General features: G+C 28.5%; 1 protein-coding gene across 1 annotated transcript in view; it reads right to left on the bottom strand.

Annotated features, from left to right (window-relative positions):
• The window catches only part of LOC129960638 (zonadhesin-like), a 164517-nt gene extending 147145 nt beyond the window's left edge, over positions 1-17372 (bottom strand). The window contains exon 1 of the mRNA XM_056074187.1: positions 17303-17372. The gene's annotated coding sequence lies outside the window, so the exon portion shown is untranslated. The remainder of the gene's footprint in view (positions 1-17302) is intronic.
• Positions 17373-22011: the final 4639 nt, after the last annotated feature.

Here is a 22011-nt window from a genome sequence, read left to right as displayed (position 1 = left end):
AAATAGAAATGTTTAACTGTGTTGCTGTCTAACGATTTTCACTTGAGGCATCACGCAAATTACAAATATTATACAAGCCTAAAACTTTCATTGCGTTAAAACTTGAATTCATCATTAGAAAAGGCGAACAAACAAAGGCAACGAGTCTATTTTTATAATTCTTTTATGTCTACAGATTTGATTAATGGAAGGTGTTTTCCTTTCAAAACAAATCATTTACATTTAGTTAGTTGGATACTTTCTCTGAATACATTATGCACATATTTAAATATCGTTTACATTCACGTTTTTGGATGAAACATGAAATTGAATTGCCAGTTGTTTAGTCTTCTAGTAACGGTTCAATGCTTCAAAGGTTTTAGTGGTTCTATCATTGGGAGGTCTCGGTTCATTGTTCCTATTTGTAATGCGCCAAGTAACTGATTTCCGTTTTTGCATTTTTTTTATATTAATAATCTTTCATCTTTTATCTGTGCTTCCAATATTGTTGCTCTAGAACTGGACTAGACTTTCTGTCGAAAAGTTTTGCGATGATTCAAGCAAGATAAAAAAAAAAAAGGTAAAAACATAAAGAAGTATTTAATAACAAATGCAGATAAACTTAATTTTAAATTGTTAATAATCGAACTTAAGTGAAAATTTTCAAGTCAGTGAATATTTATTTATTACTTTTACTAATATCGAAGAATTTTCAAGAAAATAGAATTCGCGCAATGAATTTTCGCAGCTTTAGTTATTGCGTCTGACTCCACCTGGAATTCAGTCTCCTTATTTAAAGATCCCTGCTTGGAAACAACCAATTGATAGCAATTAAAGTTTTTCTGAGAGTTCAGCTTTTCATTAAAAGGAAGTTTAAAGATTTTAATAAAATGAAGTTGAATATGAGATTAGAAATACGAATAAGTTTAACATATAAAGGCTTCATCGATATCAAATTCTTTGAATTTTCCGCGGATTTTCTTTAAAAAAACAGTATTTTATATTTCAAAACCAGTAATTTGAAAAACAAGCATTTCATTATTGAGCCTCTAAACAGGGTGCAGCAGAATAACAATTTTTTTTAAAATAATCATAATCTAGGCATAAATTCCGCAATAAAAACCTTGCTTTGCAATCTTTTGAATTATCAGTCTTGCTAATGCATTGAACTTCTGTTGAATGTCTCCGAGCCCAGATACCAAGATTTTGCATCTATGCTATTCTGGAATATAGACTTTATGCGAGCTAACTGGCGATTTTGTTGTCACTCTTGAACTAAAACTAGCCCAATGCAAAAGTGTGTTAATCGAGGAAATTGAGTCATTTCAGTGAACTGAGGAGAAATTCATGTTGAAATGTAGTAATTATATCAATGATTCATAAGCAAAAATGCTCAAATGTTAAAACAATGAAGCAGCCAGTCTACATTCTTTCAAAAACATACACTTTATCTGCCGAGCGTGGCTTTTATAATTATGTTTATAATAATTTCAGTGAATAGTACAGAAAATATAGAATTATAAGAAATTTCAGGGAAGTTTTATGACAATGATTATTTTTAATTATAAGGGATTTCAGGGAATTTTTACGACAATGATTATTATTAATTTCATTTTTAGACACATAAACAATCCTTGTGATTAAAATTACTTTAGGAAACATATTTTATGCAAACCATTGAATTTAAAAGCGACGAGAATGTGTGGAAAATACAAATACATTTACTGAGCAACAAAAAATATTTTTCAATTAGGTTTGCAAGTATTACATTGATTGCCTTATTGATTTTATCTAGTATCAATTTGGGGAAAAAATTAATTTTGAATCATAACCATAACACTTAGATAATATCCCAGTCATTTCACCACTTTTCATATTATCACAAGAGCATTTAAGCATTCAATGTCTCATGTATCCTATACATTTCTAGGCTGTAATCAATTTTTGCATCTCAAAATCTCTTATCCACGCAAGTAAATATTATTGCACCGTTGCTGTTATATCGATGCGAAAATCTCACTTATCAAAATTTGGTGTAGCAGCTGGAAAACTTAAGTCATATGGAATCTTCTGCTAAAATGCAATTTGAGAGAAGGTGTAGTCACGTTTTGGCAAATTTCAAGTATGATATTGCGATATAACAGTGACGATATTTAATATATTTTAATCGTTTTTATAATAATTTAACTTTTCTGAAATATTATATTAGGTTTGTGTATTGAAAGAAGAACAAAAATAGATGGAAAATTACATATTTATAAATTTGTTATGCTCTTTGAAAGTATTTTTAAAAAATAAAACATAATTATACATTTTTTACGGAACAAATTTTTTTTAACTTCTACTTTTCGATTATAATTAATATCTTAATTCACTAGAACATGCTAATTCGACTATTTTTAATAAGAAATTGGATGTAATTCCGTTTTTTTCGAGCCAAGGCTTTCTTTTAATATAATATTAAATAATCGTTTATAATTAGATTTCATTTTTTGCTTCTAAACCAAAATTAAAATTGGTTTTATTGTCTGAATTTTCTGCGTTAGGTGAAGACAACCGCACTTAGTGTCCTCAGTGATGGTAAGTGAATGCATTATTTAAGGCCCTTATTTCTATTGATGACTTAATTGCTTATGCAATATCTTCAAATAAAAATGAATAAATAAAAAATGTTTCAACTTTTTGAAACGCTTTATACATTTTAGATGTGAATTGTACTGTTTATTTTGAAATTTAATTGTAAGATAGTTGCAATGAAAATAATATCTACTTTTTATTTATTAAAACTCTTTACTTATTTAAATCCTTACTTCAGAAATTAAAAAATTACTTCTTAATTTATTAAATTTACTTGTTGATTTTTTACAAATTTTACATTATTTATTAAAATGGTGAAATGTTAAAAAATATTCTTCCTTGCTATTACTGTTCTGTCCTGATGTTTCTCTGTATATTTTATATTATCTTTCAAAAGTAAATAAATAAAAATATTTAAAAAAAGCCGCAAAACATTGCGCCAAAACAATTCAATACAAGTAACCTATTGCCGTTTTTCCCTTATTTCTTTGCAACAGATATGCACAGTACTATTTCCGGTTACAAACTGTGGCAAAATACAATTAACAGCTGCTAATACTTATTTAACGCGTTGCAATAAAAATTTATTTAAATAAGCACAAATCTGTCTCCGTTTACCGATTCCGTTAGTAGATAAATTTTGCTGTTCCGTATGAAATATTCTGATTTGCATTGAATGCAAGCGACATACATGTAATTTCCTGTTGGAAGTAGCATAGAAAAAAATAAACTCAGAAAACGAAACAAAGAAATAATCTGTAATATACAGAGCTGAACATTCGTTTTTCATATCGCATTCTTCATTTTGAATTTTTACACGTCTTCTGCGGATTTTGCTTCCAGGAAGATTAGCATGACATGTTTTGAAATATTTATTTTATTTTATTACATTTTTATAAAGATTTATTCACTCTTACTTTTCCTGTAAAAATTGACAGCTTCTTTATCGGTAAGTAGAATATGACAGTTGGTAAGAAGCGGAAGTATTAGTTGTTTAGATATTAGTTAAATTAGCCGATCATTTTGCATTCCAAAGATACGCATTATGAAAAATGTTTTGTTTATTTAGCAATGACTAATGTCACGCATAGAAAGAAAAGGTATGAATGCGCAATTCCAATCATTTTTCGCTAAAATTTTTGTTTACTGGAAACTTGTTTAAATACTGAAATTATAAATTTCGGAGTAAAAAATAACAAATAATTTTGACACAAATCACAATTTTTTTTATTACACTTTTTTCAGAAGTACTGCCGTTAATTTCAACAAGTTATTTGAATGAATCGTGCGTTGTTTTGCAATTCAGGAATTTTGGTAATCATTCAACCAACCATTTAAAAAACATTTATAGGCTTCTTGTATAGTTAGCTATAATTCAATCATTCATAATGTACTTTAAAAAAAGACAAATGAAAATATTTATTAAATAATACACACTCGTAGCTTAAACATATATCGTAACATACATTCTACAATGGTATTTCTTAATTTCAAAACATCTAGATGTTGTCATTCCTCTGTAGACATTCACTCTCCTATCACAATAAATAAATAACAATCATGTTTTTATCAGCTTCAATTAAAATTTGATAATTTATTCATCAATGTTATTGCAAGCCGGTTAAAACCTTACCCTGCGCAATTATGTATTGTACAATGGGCTGTATGAAAAGGCATAAAGCAGAGTATGAATTTAATTTTAATATATACCAATAACTTATTGCCGACTTTCAGATATTGTCACTGACTGAAAGTAAGTGATGAAAGACAACAATAAGGCAAGAGTTCTTAAACTATTTTTAATTGCAAAAAATGAGACGCTAGCTATCTATTCACAAAAAGTCTTGAGTCATCAAGTATGCATATAAACAAGAAAAAGAGGACAAATCATACATAAATGATAAACATTCAGAACATTAATTAAATTTATATGTTTGGAATATTTAATTGAAATATTTCAAATTTACATACATTTATTAATTTATGAATCCGTTTTCCTGGACAATATTAAAGAATCGAACAACTACAAGAGCTATCATGGTTTTCAAGGTCTCATTTAGAATCGAATCTATAATTTAAAAAAGTTGGCTAAAAGCATCTCTGCTTGGCACATGTTAAATTAAATTCAAACTAAGTAGTTAAGATAACATATAGTTAAATTTTTATTATTGCTTTATAGTTACAAGCATGAAAAAATTACTAGGTTGTTATCTAACAGTTTAAGACAAATTAAGCTTAGTTAGGTAATAACTTGATAATGTCTATCTTTAATTTAAATCATTAACTAGTTAGGATAAACCAAGTAACTGTGAGTCATCTGCCAGTGTTCATGAGATTCTCTATTACAACTTTCGTTAATTAATCTGTGACAATCATGTCGGGGATATTGTTAGCAGGATAACAACCCATCTAGACAAGCACATCTACTAGTAAAAGAAGAAATATGGAAAAAATAGCATTGAAATGAAATGTATTACTGACGCTATAAAATTGAATGATTGATTTATTAGATTAGTGTCTCGTCGTAAAGCTGTTAGTAAAATGAATTCTTAATGAATTACCATGATCGTATCACGAATACTGTTTTTAGCCTGAATCCCCTCCCCCATTTTAAGATTCAATATTACGCCAACATGAAGATGCTCAATCTTCAACAGATTTCATGCACCCTGCGTCCACATACGCAATGAATTATCGACATACAATCAAGTGTCGAAAACGCAATTCTTTGAAGCCAAAACTAAGACTTTAACGCTAGGCTAATCCTCACCCATCCCCTTTCTACACGAAAAAGTTTAAGAACGATACATCTACATAAAGAATTCTAAATCTTATATATAAGTTTATTTGTTAGATTAACTTCTAGTTTGAAATTTTGGTGTTGTTGATACTGGTCGTATCTTGTAATTTGGATTCTGATACAGTCAGATCATTGATATAATGCCTCAATACTTCATTTTCGACAATCCACGCATAATTTTTTTGCATTAAACTATTGATCTACCATCCATATAAACCAATATTATCGCTTTCCGTGACTATCACATTTGGTGGAAGTTAATTATACCCACATCATTAAGGTACGGAGTTACCACCCCAATACCGTGCACGAAGCATATCGTTGGTGATATGGTGGAACCTGGGAGACCACGAGACAGGAGCGATATAGACGTCCATGGATTAAGTCCTCTAATCATTAGTGCGTTTGTGTCACTTTTTAAAAGCTGAATATGACAAAAGGGCTTCAAAATAATATTATGCTCCAGGCACCATTTATTCTTGTTACGACGTTCATGAAAACTGGAGACGATGATCCGAGTGCTGTTGACTATGCCATCGTATTTGAAGCATCATACCTATTTGCAACAAATATCATACAATAAAATCATAAAGAAAAGTGAAAAATAAATAGCAATGCACCTTCCCCTCAACTTACAACTTCAAAAAATAAATTTTTATATAATATGTAGTCATAATTTCGATTTTTGCCTATAGTATTACAATAGAATGCATATTATATATTTTTCACATTATGTTCGAAAATTATACGTATATAGATAGAATTGTTGTGATTAATGTACTATTTTTATATCCCATTTAAATGGAATTAAGCTGAAAATTATAAACCCAACTTACGACTACTTCAATTTACAACTTCTCAGTCGTACAGGATCCAGCGTCGGACCAATATATGAGGGCAAGCCGAGGAGGACATATACATAATATCTCTTATAACAAATTGTAGCTTGAAAGACAGCAATATCTATCTCACTTTTGCAAGTTTTACATCAGGAAGAAACAAATGAATTTTTCGTAACCTATAACAAATATTTCTGGCTTTTTGTCATATCGTATATAGACATGTTGTTTTATATTCATATCAATTTGCCATCTTCTCATCTCTCAAATTCAGGGAGAAGGGTTATCTTCAGCACATTTATGCCCTTTTTCAGGTTATCTTCTGTTTATTTTCACAGAATCCATACATATACAGTCCCTCAAGCAAATGTTCTTTATATAACTGTGAATTTCTCGAGATGAAGAAAAGACTACCTTTGAACCATATTTAAATTCGTCGATATCGATTGTCATCGATGAATCGTAAAAAGTGCGTTGTCCAAAATTTTAATCTTTGGTCTGGTAAAGTATTAGATAGACCGCTTATTATGAAAGTGGTATAAGCTCATTTAGAAGAGGGAGAGAGAGAGAGATCAAATAATTTGTGATTAAATCAGTATAAACTTTTTTTATAACGAGTTAATATTTGATATCTTAAAAAATTGCAGCACTTGGTTTAATTTAAAATTGGCCGATAAAAGAATTTGCTTAGCGATTGTTTATGAAAGCGATGTAAATTCAGTTTCCATAGGCATAGGTGGTGCGGCACTTGGTTATATTTATTTTATTTCAAAGGTGAAATAACTTTACTTACTTTATTTTCTTCCAAAAAAATTTATAATTTCTTATTAAATCAGAAACGGTATAAATAAGAAAAAATAATAAATCAGTATTACTTTATAACAATAGAAACATAAAATAATAGCAGTATTGTATGTAAAGTTTAATTAAATATAAATGTAATTAACGTTCTAAATGAAAAAAATTCTATTCTTGCTTTATTTGTTGTTATTATTTATAACCAAAATTGGATTAATACAAAATATATTCCAAGTGATATTTATTTTTTCTTTATTAAAATTCAATGAACTTTTATAATTGACTAATTATGAAAATGCTGTAAGTCCATTTATAGTCCGTTAATATGTAACATTTTAATTCAATTCATCTAAAATAAATTCATATAAGCAAATTACATATTGAAAATTATTAGAAACATTACCAGACTGGAAACAATTAATCTATATTTTTGAATTGACTAATATGATAACCCTTAACAAATAGACTTGCTCCTCTTTCAAGATAAATGGTCCAGATGTCACTGTAATAAAAGGCGGGAGGTGTTCACATTAAATTCTTTGAGACTAACGAAATATGAATGATTAAAAAATATCTACAATTCTTAATCTTTTGCAAAGGAGTTGCTTATGTAAATGGAAGTTTCCTACAGTAGGTTCATGTTTAGATCATTTTATGGAAAACATTTCGTACTTAGCCGAACTATTATTTGTAGTTAGTGCCCGCATTCACTCCGTAAAACTGGAGCTTGATGGTCAATTCGTGATCTTGAGATTACAAATGCCTTTGTTAATCATTTTTTTATGTCTCGATTTTATTGTTAAGATAATTAATTGAGAATTCAAAAAGATTTTATTTCCTACAATTATATTTCAAACGATCATTTGTTTATTTCCTGTTTAAAAATATTACAGAGAAATAAAAATATAAGATGGCTGTTTAGAAAAATGCGGCATTCAAGTTAACACAATTAAAAGATGTGATTATGAAATGTTTGTAAAATTTCCACTGAACTTCCCAGAGGTTTTTAAAAAATATTCATTTACATGAGGATATTACTGGAATGTTTACTTTCAAATGAGGAAAAGTTTGATGTTAAATTTATTTGTTTTGCATGAAATGAGAATAAACTTAAATATTTAAGAGAAATGCATGATTAGTTTGCTATTAGAAATTCGAGGCTTTATCTGACGTCTATGAATTTATTGAGTCATATTAAAAAAATCACTTCCAGTAAAAGAAGAATTCATACCAATCATTGAATGGAAAGAGGAAAAAATTGCCGAAAAGACAAATTTTATTTCAAAATCTTAGTTACAAAAATCCGGACATCAGTTTGAAGAATATGGAGATTGGAGATAGAGAGATTTTTTTTACGGTTTTTGAATAACATTTTTGTCTTACATTATACCATGAGGTAAATTTAAGTCACTACCATTTTTGCTCTCTACAAATTATCTTTGAATAATTTAATAATTAATAAATAAATTTAGTAAATACTTACATTTTTGGTGCAAAGAGAGATAATTTAACAATGAAATCTCTTGAAATTATTAATTTTTTTACTTAATCAATTTCTATTGTTTTTCACTGTTTCTACCTTTCTTACACTTATTAGATTTACAAGCATTTTGTTATTAGATTGACTAGCATTCTGCAAAAAAAAAAAATCATGTATGAATCATATTAATAACCAAGCGCATGCTTTTTTATGGTAAGATTTACTGATGATTTTGCAAAATTTTATTCGGAAGTATTTCCTGAAGGTATTTCATAGAAAATAGCTTTATCACTCAGTTCAGCTGATTTCCAATAAAATTCAATCAAAGATATTTCCGGAACACAATTCACAGAAAAAAGTTTTTATCAATTAATTCAAATATTCTAATCCATAGAACACTTTACAATTGAGCTCGTACGATAACCCGTACGAATTTAATTGAGAAAAATGCGTTAAAGTCCATGTTCGAGTCTTGCAATATGACTTATTGTAATATAACTGCCCCTTTATTTTAGACAAACAATATTTTATGAAAAAGAATAAAATAAAGTATCTCTATTATATATAACCGTCCTTTCAATGTTTTCAAATGATTTTATCAGCCAAATTCTTATAGATAAATATCGGAAATAATTAAAGCAGAAAACTTGCATTTGTTAAGAAGCAATGAAGTTAATCTCAAAATAACACAGAGATTATTTTAAAATGATATTATAAAAAGGAACGATATTAATTTATTTTTTTGAGTTAAAATGCAACGTTCAAATTTTTTGTGCGTTTCGTTAGTATTGTATTGCTTTTGATTTCACTATTTTTCCTCATTAAATGCAGGGATACATAGTGATTCTTAATTAAATTTTGCAATGTTTTGTCAGCTTCGTGTGTTTTGATATAATCTGATATTGATTTGTAAAAATGTGCATGCTTTCATTTTTTTTATTGCTTCTGTCATATCTTTCTATCCATTCATTTTTTTTTTCTATGCGTCCCATGTGATATAATCTACTTAAGTTGAGAAAGGATTTCAGGGCTCAATTTGAATTTATTTTGCAAAAATTGAATATATATATATATATATATATATATATATATATATATATATATATATATATATATATATATTATTTTGCTTAGTTAAAGAAATTCAGCTGCATTTCCTTTTTGCAATAGCTTTAATTTGAAAAAACCCTACCTTACACCTGGGGCAACGCCTCCATTATACACAATTTCACTACGCCACTGTTCTCGGATATGATTCCATTTAAGACATTATTCTCGATTCATCATCGAAGAACAAGTACTAACAATGCTTGTGGAAATAAGTTTTGAATCATAAATAGTGTGCAGAAAATCATCAGAGAATTGAAACGAGAAAAATAATGAACTGAAAAAAAAAATTGCTAGATTTACTTGACACCTTATTCGGAAGAATAGCTTAGAACCAATCATTAAATCAATTAATTAAAAACAGCTTTTAGAAACACACTTTTATTAATGTACTAAAACAGTATTTACATTTTTGATTATTTTTTCGTTTTTTTTAAATATTTAACAGCCCTTAATCATTAATAATCATTGGTATAAATATTGTGGAACTTAAAATCAGTTTTTAAAAATTCAGTATCAGATATCACCCTGTTTATTGAATAAACATTTAATTAAATTAATCGATGAACTGATAATCAAAGCCGGAAAATATTAAAATGATTACTGTCATTCAGAGTTCACTAAAAATACAAAATTTGCAAGCTCTAGCGTTTCAAGAAGTGAGTAAAAAATTAATTGCAAAATTCCATCTTGACAAACACGGAGTAAATAAAGTTAAATAAAAATAATAAAAAAACTAGTTTATTTTGAACTGGCATTTTGGTTGCTAAAACATGTTTTCATATTTTCTTTTAAATATTTTGGTGTTTCGAATATTATTAATCAATATATAAATAAAAGTTTATTTGAAAATTAGAAAGCAAGAGGAAGCAGTAATTCATGTTTCTTCTTTGCATAAATATTTCATAAATCACAACTAATAAAATACAGGAACCGTTTAACATTAAATGCTGTAATTATACTCTTATGCCTATTTTTAATTATGCATACTATAAATTTAACTTTAGGATATTATTATCATTTTCTTCATTCTTTTCATAATTTCAGTTAATGAATGATTTTAGTGAGATAGACTTTTATGTAAACTTTAAATGAGAAAAAGCATAAAAAGTAGCACAAATTATAAATGAGAAAGGAATTGGAAATTTCAGTCAAATTCAATTATGCAATTCAAATTAGAAAATAAAATGAAACCTTAAAATCTTTTCCTGTACGCATAAGTATAAAATTTAAAATGCATTATCACTCAATTTCTACTAATAATAAAGAAATGTGTGAAAGATAAAAGAAGAGAGACAGAAGGAGAGCACACATGCTCGTGTACAGGTCCGGGTGAGCGTGTGTATTAACTTTCTTGAATGTCAGAATTAGAACTATCAAATTTAGCACATAAATATTTTGAAGGATAGAAATGTGCACCTCCGAATTATTTTTTTAATTATTTTTTAATCTAATTAATTACGATGGTTTCCAAAAGTATTATTGCACAAAAAATATTTTTATGCTGCTTTAAAATGTAAAAAGAATCTTTATAATGACATCTATTTAATTATGTATTTTTAAGGGAATTTCGACATTTTTTAAAAATACTTTTTGCATAATTTTCAATAATTTTTGAAAATACTTTTTGTATAATTTTCAACAATTTTTAAAAATACTTTTTGCATAATTTTCAACAATATATTTCATTGTTGCACTGAAACTCAAAATGTTTTCATTATTTAATAAAATATTTAATCGCTTGCTTTTTTCCCATTGTCAAAAAAAGACTGTTTAATATGTATGTAGTTTACATGAGAAATAAGGAAGTTAAGTTACAATACCGCAAGTTTGGAATAGCATTATGATGTCATGCGAATAATTACAGAATAAATAGAATAGAAATAATTATAATAGATATTTAATTTGATGCTCATACGTACCTGAGTATCAAATTAAATGTCTATTATAATTTGATACTCAGAAATATTTTATTTAAGGAATAACATCATGCATAAGCGATTTGATTGAAATTAAACACATCCAATATTGCCGGTGAACCAGCTGGTCACTAAAGATACCTAATTCTAAATATTTACAATTTTACTTCATGTGCTTAAAAAATGAGTTTAGAGCTTCATTTACTTTCTCAAAAGTGTCATTTGGAAACATTTTTATCTATCGTACGGTATCAAAATAAATAAAGAATTTTTTCTAATGCGGGAGACCAACAAATTGGAATTTTGTTCAGAAAAACCTTGATTCTGGTTAAATTCATTCTCTCGGAAATCTCAAGATAGTTAAATGTAAGCATCTATTATTTGCAAAAATTTAATAAAGCAGAATCTTTTCAAATTTCAGTCCACTAATTAGTTACGTAATAATAATTAGGTACTCCTTATATAAGCAAACTTCATTTGGAGTCCGAAAATATAGCTGCTAAATAAAAAGTCACCACTATAAAAAGTGAAATATCCCTATTAAATCACTTGTGTCAGATGAAAGGTTTATACATTCCTTCACATACTCTAAGTATTGAGATAAGGTTCCCCATCGGAAAAACCAAGATTGCAACTTTCGTCACTCAGTAACACCTAAAGCTTAAATATTCTTCTCACATCGGGAGTTAAACTCTACGTGAGACTGATTTTTAATGCTCGAGAATGTGAAATATTTCGAAGTTCATTACGAAGACAAGAAGTCCTATCAAAAATTTAAGTACCTTACTAAACCGGGCCTATTTCGTTTTTTGTTAGTACTCTTTTCACAAAACAATAAGAAATAAAATCGTAATAGGATCAGACACCTTTAAGGCCAAGCCTATGTAGATTTCAAACGATAGATAATACCTAATACCTCTATAACATTACAAAAACTATATTAAATCCTACACTAGTCAATAAGATACATAGGGAAAATCATTAGGTATCCATGCATTAAAACACAGTTCCAACCTAGTGCCCAAAACCCAATATTTTGTTCAATTTTATGAATTGGATTAACTGTATAAATAAATACTCTATAGCAGAGACCCTAACTCTCGATTTTCATCAAAATAAATGAAATAATGATGATTCATCAAATAAATGAGAACAATTGATAAAACATTTCTGTTTCCTAACTATTTAATGTTGAGATCCAATCCATTTTTTCTTGATATGCTTCCAGCTTTAAACTTCCCGAGAGTTCTATGTAATAAACCTTGTTTATTCTCAAGTATATTTGCTTCACCTTGAACTTTAAAGCTGCCTGTTTTCAGAACATTCTTGAACATGAGATCATGTTTTCAATTGCGTTTGTACCAATGGTTACATAACGAACGATCTTGACTCCTTGTAAAAGTCCTGTATCATAGTATGAAGTACCTTTTTAGACTATAACTATAGTGATGTTATAATTATAATGATAATTATATTTGTAGTAATTATAGTTAAGAGAATCAAATATCACTTTATTCTATTCACCTGTTGCGTCAAATATTGTCTGACACTGCTACGAATCTAAATACGAATAACTGTAAGATTTGATGTAAATTTACAAATTCTGGTCACAGAATTGAAAAACAGATTTCACTCATCTAACTTGCGTTTTTGAATTAACATGCTCGGTGATGGATAGATGGGTTGCCCACAGACCAGTTTTGTCCAAAAACTGATGCGGAATTACAATTGTGGTGTAAAAACTACAAACAAAATTTCATTTGTCTAGTCAATTCTGCTTCTGAGTTATTGAGTTCACAAATAGGCATCATTCTAAAAGAAACGACTTGAGGAAATTTGGAGTTTAATTAAAATCTTGAGGGCAAATTTTTAACGATTACCACACTTTCACTTTCTATATTACGTCTACGGGAAAGAAAAAAATATTGGTTTTAGCATGCAGCACCAGTTATACTCAGCTATCACTCAAAATACTTGTCATATGTGTAAAAGATAAAATCGAAAGCAAAGGTATAAAAATAGTTAATGATCTAAAAGTGATCACAAGACTGCCGTTGAAGTGCTGAAATATGTTATTAAGTTCTTTTTGCAATATCTTAAATGGATGATGTCGCAGCACTTTTTACATCTGCCCAATAGAACAAAACAAACTGTCGTAACTCCATGCATAGTGATCAGACAATGTGGTTTGATTCACAGAAAGACCCTCCAGTGCAATTGTTGAACGGATTGTATTAAGTGGAGTCTCGTTTCACACGTGATATGTCTATCACGTGTACGCTGATCACGAGATCTAAAACACAAAGTAGGGAGAGGGCAACAGGAGTAAAAAAAGAGCAAATAATCAAAGAGAGGTCTGAATCTGGAAGTTATGTAGGACAGGAAACTTGGTTGTCGGCAAACAACTCTCACTGGGGGGAGAAAGAGGAAAAAACTCCTTTCTCTTTCTCTTTTTTTTTTCACTCCACGCTCTTACCTTTTAATCTAGATCGGAAGATAAAGTTTGTTTTTCAAAATTGGGATGTGTGTCTCGTGTTTGGTTCAGTTTTGAATAAAAGAGACCGAAAAAAGGGAAGAAACACACTCCAACACGGATTGTTTTGATTTTCCTTTTTGGTTCTCTCTGATTCAAGTAGAATTGATAAAGCTTCATAGTGAGATTTTACTTTTAACCCAAGTGTATATTGCTAAATTCACAAACAAGGAAAATAAATTTAAAAATTATCCCATATTTAAACCATAAAACAATTTAATAAATAACTTGCAAGGAAATTTCGTGTTCTTTTTTAAGTGAAGTACACTCATTACAATGACCAATTTAATTGCATAATAAGAATAACAGGTTGTATGCTTGTAAATTGATGTTATTCTTTACTATGATCTGTTCCTTGATTTCAATATACCGGTTTGTCTGTATTAAGAGTTTCGGAAAAATCGGTTTGTCCGTATTAAGAGTTTTAAGACAGATTAAAATTATTATAAATAGTTTCTATTTATTAATTAATAAAAACATAATTTATAAATTTTAAATTGCCTCTTTTTTCTCAGTAGAAAATTTTTTAATTACTTATAAATCAGAAGAACTTTCCAATGGATTAATTCATACAGTTATAAAAATTTATGTGATTGGATTTGATCTAAAAATTTCCAGAACTGTTAGTTCGTATTCCGTTTCACAACTTCTCAATTTGAGAACACATCGACTAGACAAAAACAATTCGAGTCCGTACAGCAAAAGCAATGGGGGGAAAAGAGCAATTGTTTTGAGAGGAACTATGAGAATCTTGAAAATGAATTAAGTTAGAACAGTTAAGGTAACACCAAACTAAACAAGCATTCAAAATAATTGTATTCAAAATTAATCTAATAATTCTTAAAATTAAATTATTTTCACTTTTAGAATAAGCCCAACCCACGAATGTTTTTTTTTATTATCCAGTAAAAATGAAACTATTTCCTATTTATACTTATGATCATTTTTACTGAATCAATTTATTTGGTTACATGATTTTACGTAACAGTTATTGAATTTAATCATAAGAGGGAGGCTCTTCAGGATCGCTTTTTCATTTTCAAGGAAGCCCGCCTTGATAATCATCGTCGCTTTTCATATTTCGCATAAATTTATTTTTCAAATCAGGAAGGTTCTATCGGTCCAAAAATATCCGTACATTTCCTATTATTCGTAATCTGTAAAAATTAAACTAAAGAAAAATATATCATTCAACTTATTAACACATCCTCTTTAATGTTATGCAAGATGCCTTCACATATGGAACAAATACATATTTATATTTTCATAATCTTCAAATTTTCTAATTGCAACACCCAGTTTTTTTTTTCTTTAAATAATTCCAAATAATGAGAAATCTCTAAATATAAAATTTTAGTTATATAACCCGTGATATGCAACAGAAAATAAATATTAGTGTCTGTTTCAAGAATACAAACGTAAAAGTATTAATAGGTCATTCTATTAATACTTTTCTTCATTCAAGTTTTCATTTTAGGCATTTATATATTCTTTTCTTATAAAAATATCAATGTTTTTTGAAAGCTCACCAATAGAAACAATCAAACATGACTAAATAAAAAGACGAAATGCATACCTATAATAGCATGTTTGTGCACAAAAATAAAAGTTCAATAGTATTTTCGGGGAATATACTATTGAACTTTTACAATTAATGTTAATAAAACAACATGTTACAATTACAATTAATTAAGTTTTACAAATAATGTTAATAAAACAAGCTTAAATAAAAAAAAAAATGGAGCAGCTGAAAAATAAAAGACAGGTGCTTTTTTCCTAAAATATTCTTTTATAATTAAAACATTAATAGCTTAATACTGTTGCTTTGTATGGGAAAATTTCCCATCAAACGACACTTTAAATAATTTTTTAAGAATTTTGTATATTTAATCTCTTTTTAATCGAAGTATTTAATAATTATAATTAATTTATCGGAACATATTTAACTATCCGTTCCATTATTTTAAATGTATTTTATCAGTCTAATGGCACTGTAATCACACATAAGGAGTTGCTTTTATATTTTATTCAATAATTTTTTATTCATTCATACATTTAACACTATATATATTGGTACTTTGTACAGAATTTTGCTTTTTTTTATTAAAGATTCTACATTATAATAGACTCGCATTTGTTCTAAACATAACTTCTTTTAAAATATAAGAATCTGTTAAATGTATGAATTTTTTTTTCCCTTCGCATTTACATCTTTTTCAAAATGAAAAGCAAAAAAAAAATTTTATCTAAAGCATCACTGAGACATATGCTCTTTATCTATATTCCATTTTAGAGATTTTTTATGTCTACCAGTGAATTGTTTTGTAAACTGAAATGCCCCTCCCCCCCAAAAAAAAATCGAAAAGCATATTGCTCTAAAAACTTTTACTTATTGCTAATTTTTTTTTTTTTTTTTTTTTTTTTTGGGAGACGGATAAAATGTGACAGTGACATTTTAGACCTTTCTTCTTCGATAGGCATCAAAATTTTTTGAGTTTTTATTAAAGAATTATTAATTTCTAAATTCAAAATTTAACAGAAAATATAAAATATACTTTTATGAATTGAAAAATGAATAATTTTTATCTTTCCGAAGTTTAATGAATGAAAAGAATTATTTTCAAAGATTAATCGAAATATAAAGAAAAAACAAGAACTCTCAAATAAAATGAGGAATCGAAGATTTCATTTGCTTATAATTCATCAACCATCAACTCAAAATCGCAAAACGTTCAATGTTTTGAGTTAGCTTAATCTGAAAAATTTGAACATGAATTCGAAATCGGGTCTTGCTATTTGAAAAAAGTGAATTTTTGTAAATCTATATATGAAGAAGACTGCTTGTCTGAATAAAAAAATTCAGACAAGGAGAAGACATGACTTATAGATAACATATTTTCACAGCGACAGCCATTTACAGTTTTATTGTGTAGTAATTAGTTTCGGAATAACGAGCAGTTCCCGGATATTTTTTTACAGACTATACTAACAAATATACAGAAGGAATGCAAATTTCCGGTTCAAGTTTTATTGAATTCTGTAAAGTTCTAAGATTACGATAAACGTTAGGTGTACAAAATTGATTGTTTCGCATTACTTCTAGTTAAATTTTGTTATTTGATCATCATGTCTAACTTATATATGGCTAAAAATAAAATATTCCAATGGTATTTTCAAAGGTTAAATATGAGCTTCGTATCTTGACTAAGAAGGTCGAAGCTTGCTCATAGTTTAATATTAAAGAGCTGCAGAACCAACAGCAACTCTTACCTAAAACTAGGGCTGCGGAGGCCTGGTGGTAAGGATTCGGAACCGGAGGGCTTCAGGTTCGAAACCCGATTCCACAGAAGAACCGTCGTGTAAGCAGGTCTGGTGCACGTTAAATCCACCGGGGCCAAACGTCCTTCTGATGGTGTGGTGCGGAAGTTTGGAGAGGGGTTGCCAGGTTCAGGTGCGGTTCTCGTCATCTGACCAAGGATCAAAATTACGAGGTCCGTCCCAAAATAGCCCTAGTGTTGTTTTAAAATGGGATGTTAATATAACTAAACTAAACTTACCTAAAACTGTGACATGTAAATGTTGAATTGCAAATAAAAATGGAAAAAAAAAAATATCGTCAATCGTTGCCATAACTATAACTGACATCTGATATATCAGCATCGCTCAAGATTCATAATCATTAAAAATATCTGTTGTTTACTTTTCTTACTTTGATAAGTTGTTTGGTTTCAAATATTAAACTCTAATACAGATACCCGGTTATCACATCTTCTCATATAATTAAGCAATTAAGGCTACCGAGTTAGCGAAGGTAAGCTGTAATTCTGATAAAATATAATGCAACTTTCTCAAAAGTTACAGCACACGTTGCTTCAATACAAATTGCCCGAATTAATCTAGGGAAAAAAAAAACGAAAGTCAAATAAAAAAGGAAGAACATTTTAGAAATTCCAACTAAATTATAACTTATTGTTGTGCACTTAAAAATTTCTTCATTCATTTTGAGCCACTTCCCCAGATTCTACCAACTGCAATTCATTTGTTTCCTAGTATTGAAATTGGAATATTTAAATTCTTAATTTTTGCTTCATCTTTCTTTCCTTCTTAACAAACTGGATGCATTATATAATTGAAAAGAATATAGAAATAAATGTAGACAATCAGGTTTTATTGATTAATTGTATTATCAAAAATTTAAGATTCAGGCTTAGCCAGAAGGTGAAAATATTTTTTAACTATTACATAGACTTTCTTTTGGGATGATTTGGGAAGCTGAAGTCTCTGTCATACTTTGCTTGAAGTTCATGATCCTTTCGCATAGTCGTGAAAATATCAGATATACGGTCCCAATACATTAGCTACCCGGACTTGGGCATTTCTATTAAATTGCAAGATTCTTTTGAACCATGGAGTATTCTAAAACGAGATGAGAGTCAAAGTGAACCAACTCACCATTTTGGCAAAACAGGGCTAGGATTCTATTGTATAAAGACTGAAAGCAAATCATTTGACAAATGAAGTTGTCTAGAATATAGGTCATATAACTTTTGATATAGTTTGGATTGGAAAGAGGACATTTTTTTTTCCCATTTCAATATTGTATATATACTATTCGAATACTGGCACCCTCAAACAGTATGCGAATTTGAGTTTCGTTTACTAGCTACTTTCTTCATTGTGAAGTTGAGGTATATTAAATTTATTGGTAATTCCAACTTCATGTTGATTGTTGTGTCAAAATGAGAATAGGCTGAACCAGTTCAAGCGTCATTTTCAGTGTCTGACAAATGTGAAAAACTAAGAAACTGCAGAGTTTGACGCTGTTAGGTTTTCAGATCCTTCTAGTGAAAGGGATTCCAAATAAATACTAGATGAAGATGGTTTAATATAACACCCATATTAACTTAACGTTACTATTAAATTCTGATATTATGGTGTACATCTTTTAAAGCAAAGTTTAAATATATTAAGGAATAATTCTTAAGCTTATAAAAGAATAAGCATCTATGAATTGGTGAGTAATGTGGAACTTTATACAAATAATCAATATGCTAGAACAACTTATTCTTAATTTTTAAGCTAAGCGCTATCCGATTCTATGAAGTATTTATTTAAATTTTAATTCATTTTGACTTAAATCGTTTTATTTGATTAATTTATGATGAAAAATATTTCTTGGTTAAAAAATTTTTAAATATGCTTTGAAGCAAAAGTAGATTATATAGGATTAAAAATCTACCTCCGAGCGAAAATAAGCAGTTATAAATAAGGGATTCGCAATTTGGGAATACTTTTTGAAGGTTTATACAATAAAAAGATATTAATCAAAATTTAGTATACACTAAGAAATTATTATTAAAAAGTAACTTCACCGATGCTCCAACCTTTTTCTCAAGTTTAAGATTTCAATTTATTTGTTCATTTATTTTGGTTAGTTAACCTTTTACATTAAGTTAAATTTTAATAAGTAAAAGAAAAATTACTAAGTTATAATATTAAATAGCAATAAATGTCGTCATCTGACCGTGATTCAAAAATACGAGGTCCGTCCCAAAAGAGCCCTAGTGTTGCTTTAAAACGGGACCTTAATATAACTACACTAAAACTAAACTAGCAATAATTAAAGAAAACGGTGAAAATAACAATTAAAATTATGAGTTTGCGAATTTGAATTTTACTTCATATTTAGTTTAATTTCTTACTTTCAGCCTTCATGTACAAAACCTATTGATACGTATTTCAAAAAATCGTTCTTCACTTTATCACTTTTCTTCTACTAAGACATAAATTTCTTTATAAGGAAACAAATTAATTGCAAAATTTTAATGACATTTGAAGTATTTTGAATGGAAGATCGAAATTTGAAGCAAAGCGATTTTCGCCAAAAAATGGAAGTACTCCGAGAACTTAAGCATCTTTCATTTTTAAGCAAATCTGATTCAATAACAAAGGAAAACATTTAATCAAACGTATCATTATTTAATCTAGAAATGGATTATATTCTGAACTGTGAATTATGTACACTATTCGAAAATACAAAATTATTTCCTTTAAAAGAGAATATCTAATAAATAAAATCTACCTTAAATACATTTTAAAGGAACTTCACAATTTATTTTCATTTACTTTCATTCAAGAAGATACTAAAACAATGTCTTTGAATTTTATTGAATAAATCCAGATTATTATGATTTTAGATGGAAAATATATCTGAAATGTCACCCCTTCAAACCTTTCAAATACATAAAATTTCAATGTAAGTAAAATAATATTTTATCTGAATAGGTTTAAAGATAAATATATTAAGAAAACCAGCAATAATCTTCATAATATTATGCTGAAATTTCTGGAACTTCAAAACAAAGATTTTTAACAGTATGTTTAAATCAATTATTCCATATGATTTTTTATGTTCTTACACAATAACTTAATTTAGATTACGAATTCAAATAATAAAATTTTCTTTCCTTTTGATTTTTAAAAACAATACACTATTTCAATGAATAATTGCAGTGTCATATGAAAGAATTCGTCTCCGATTCGAATAAGTAGTTGACCATTTTGCATCAAAATCATCGAATGTAGTGACATAGAAACAGCATATAAAGGTAGGAGCATAATAGACTTTCACTTCTTGAACCAAGCCGATAATGTAATATCAAAATTCGGTATGTCAAATTTGCCAAAACAATTTATTGATGCAACACCAATACAAATGAAACAATTGTGCATGATATGCTATTATTGTATGGTAACGCAAAATGCCATATTTTGCAGTTCCATCTGTTACATCAAGCTCCGTTTATTTTCTTGTGTGGTTTTTTTTTTTTTATTTATTTACCTTTTAATACGACAACGATGAGATTTTGTTTTCAAAAATAAAATTAATTTACTAATATTTTGCCTTCATGGCGTATATCCCACCCCAAGCTGTCTGCGGTGGAAAAGTCTCGACTTCAGAACCAGAAAGTTTCACGTTGAAACTTGGTACTACCAAACAAGTCGTGTATGCGGACCTGGTGCAGGTTATATCCGATGTTGAGAAACAAACTTACTCACGTCAGAGTGGCCCGAAAGTTTGGAAAGGGAGTGCCAGCTCAGATGTTCTCCTCACCATTTGATAACAATTCAGGATTGTGAACCCGTCCTCAGAAGGTCTTCATATTGCTTCAAAACAGGAGTATAACAAAACTAAAACTAAACTCCCCAAGTCTAGCAATCGGTGCACCTATACTCTCTAGCCCACCCCTGCTACGCCAGTGAACGAGTGCGCAATGTATAAGCATACGGTTTTATTTTTATTTTTACTAGATCAATCATTATAAATAGAGCTGTGAAAAAAGTTTTTTTTTAATTATTATTAAGCGATCACTTAGAACAACCTAATTATAAAATCAGTGCTACAACAACGGAAAGTTTGCCCATCAAATAATTATGGCCGTCGGATTTCCGCTTCCCGTAATAAATATTGAATCATAACTTATATTTAGCTTTAACTGTAAATGCATTATTGTACATCTAATAAATTATTGATGCTTAAAATGTAAGTTAATAAATATTTTTTTTTTTTTTTCATTTTTACATAACTTAAACTTATCATTACTTTAAAAATACAATAATTTTTTCTATCTGAATTTCGTTTCTATTTGGGTACGCATGTGAATATATAGTTACATATTGATAAAGGAAGGGCCAGAACCTATATAAATAAAAATCCCTTTCTTCGAATATGATTTAGACCCGTCGACGATTAAATTATTCGATTAACTGTTCAAAAACGTATTTATTATTAAGTTTCAGAAATATTCAATCAAAATTCAGAATAATTACACTCTTTAAACGATTAAGTCGCTTAAAACGATCTCATTTTTAAACTGTAACAGTTTGGAAGCCAATTTATCTAGTAATTAAAATTAATTCAGTCAAACTGAAATACATGCAAAAAATTTAGAATTTACAGCGAAGATAATTTTTTTAAA

The sequence above is a fragment of the Argiope bruennichi genome, chromosome X2 (assembly GCF_947563725.1).
Source record: "Argiope bruennichi chromosome X2, qqArgBrue1.1, whole genome shotgun sequence".
Lineage (NCBI taxonomy): Eukaryota > Metazoa > Arthropoda > Arachnida > Araneae > Araneidae > Argiope > Argiope bruennichi.
This window is presented reverse-complemented; position numbering and strand designations above follow the sequence as displayed.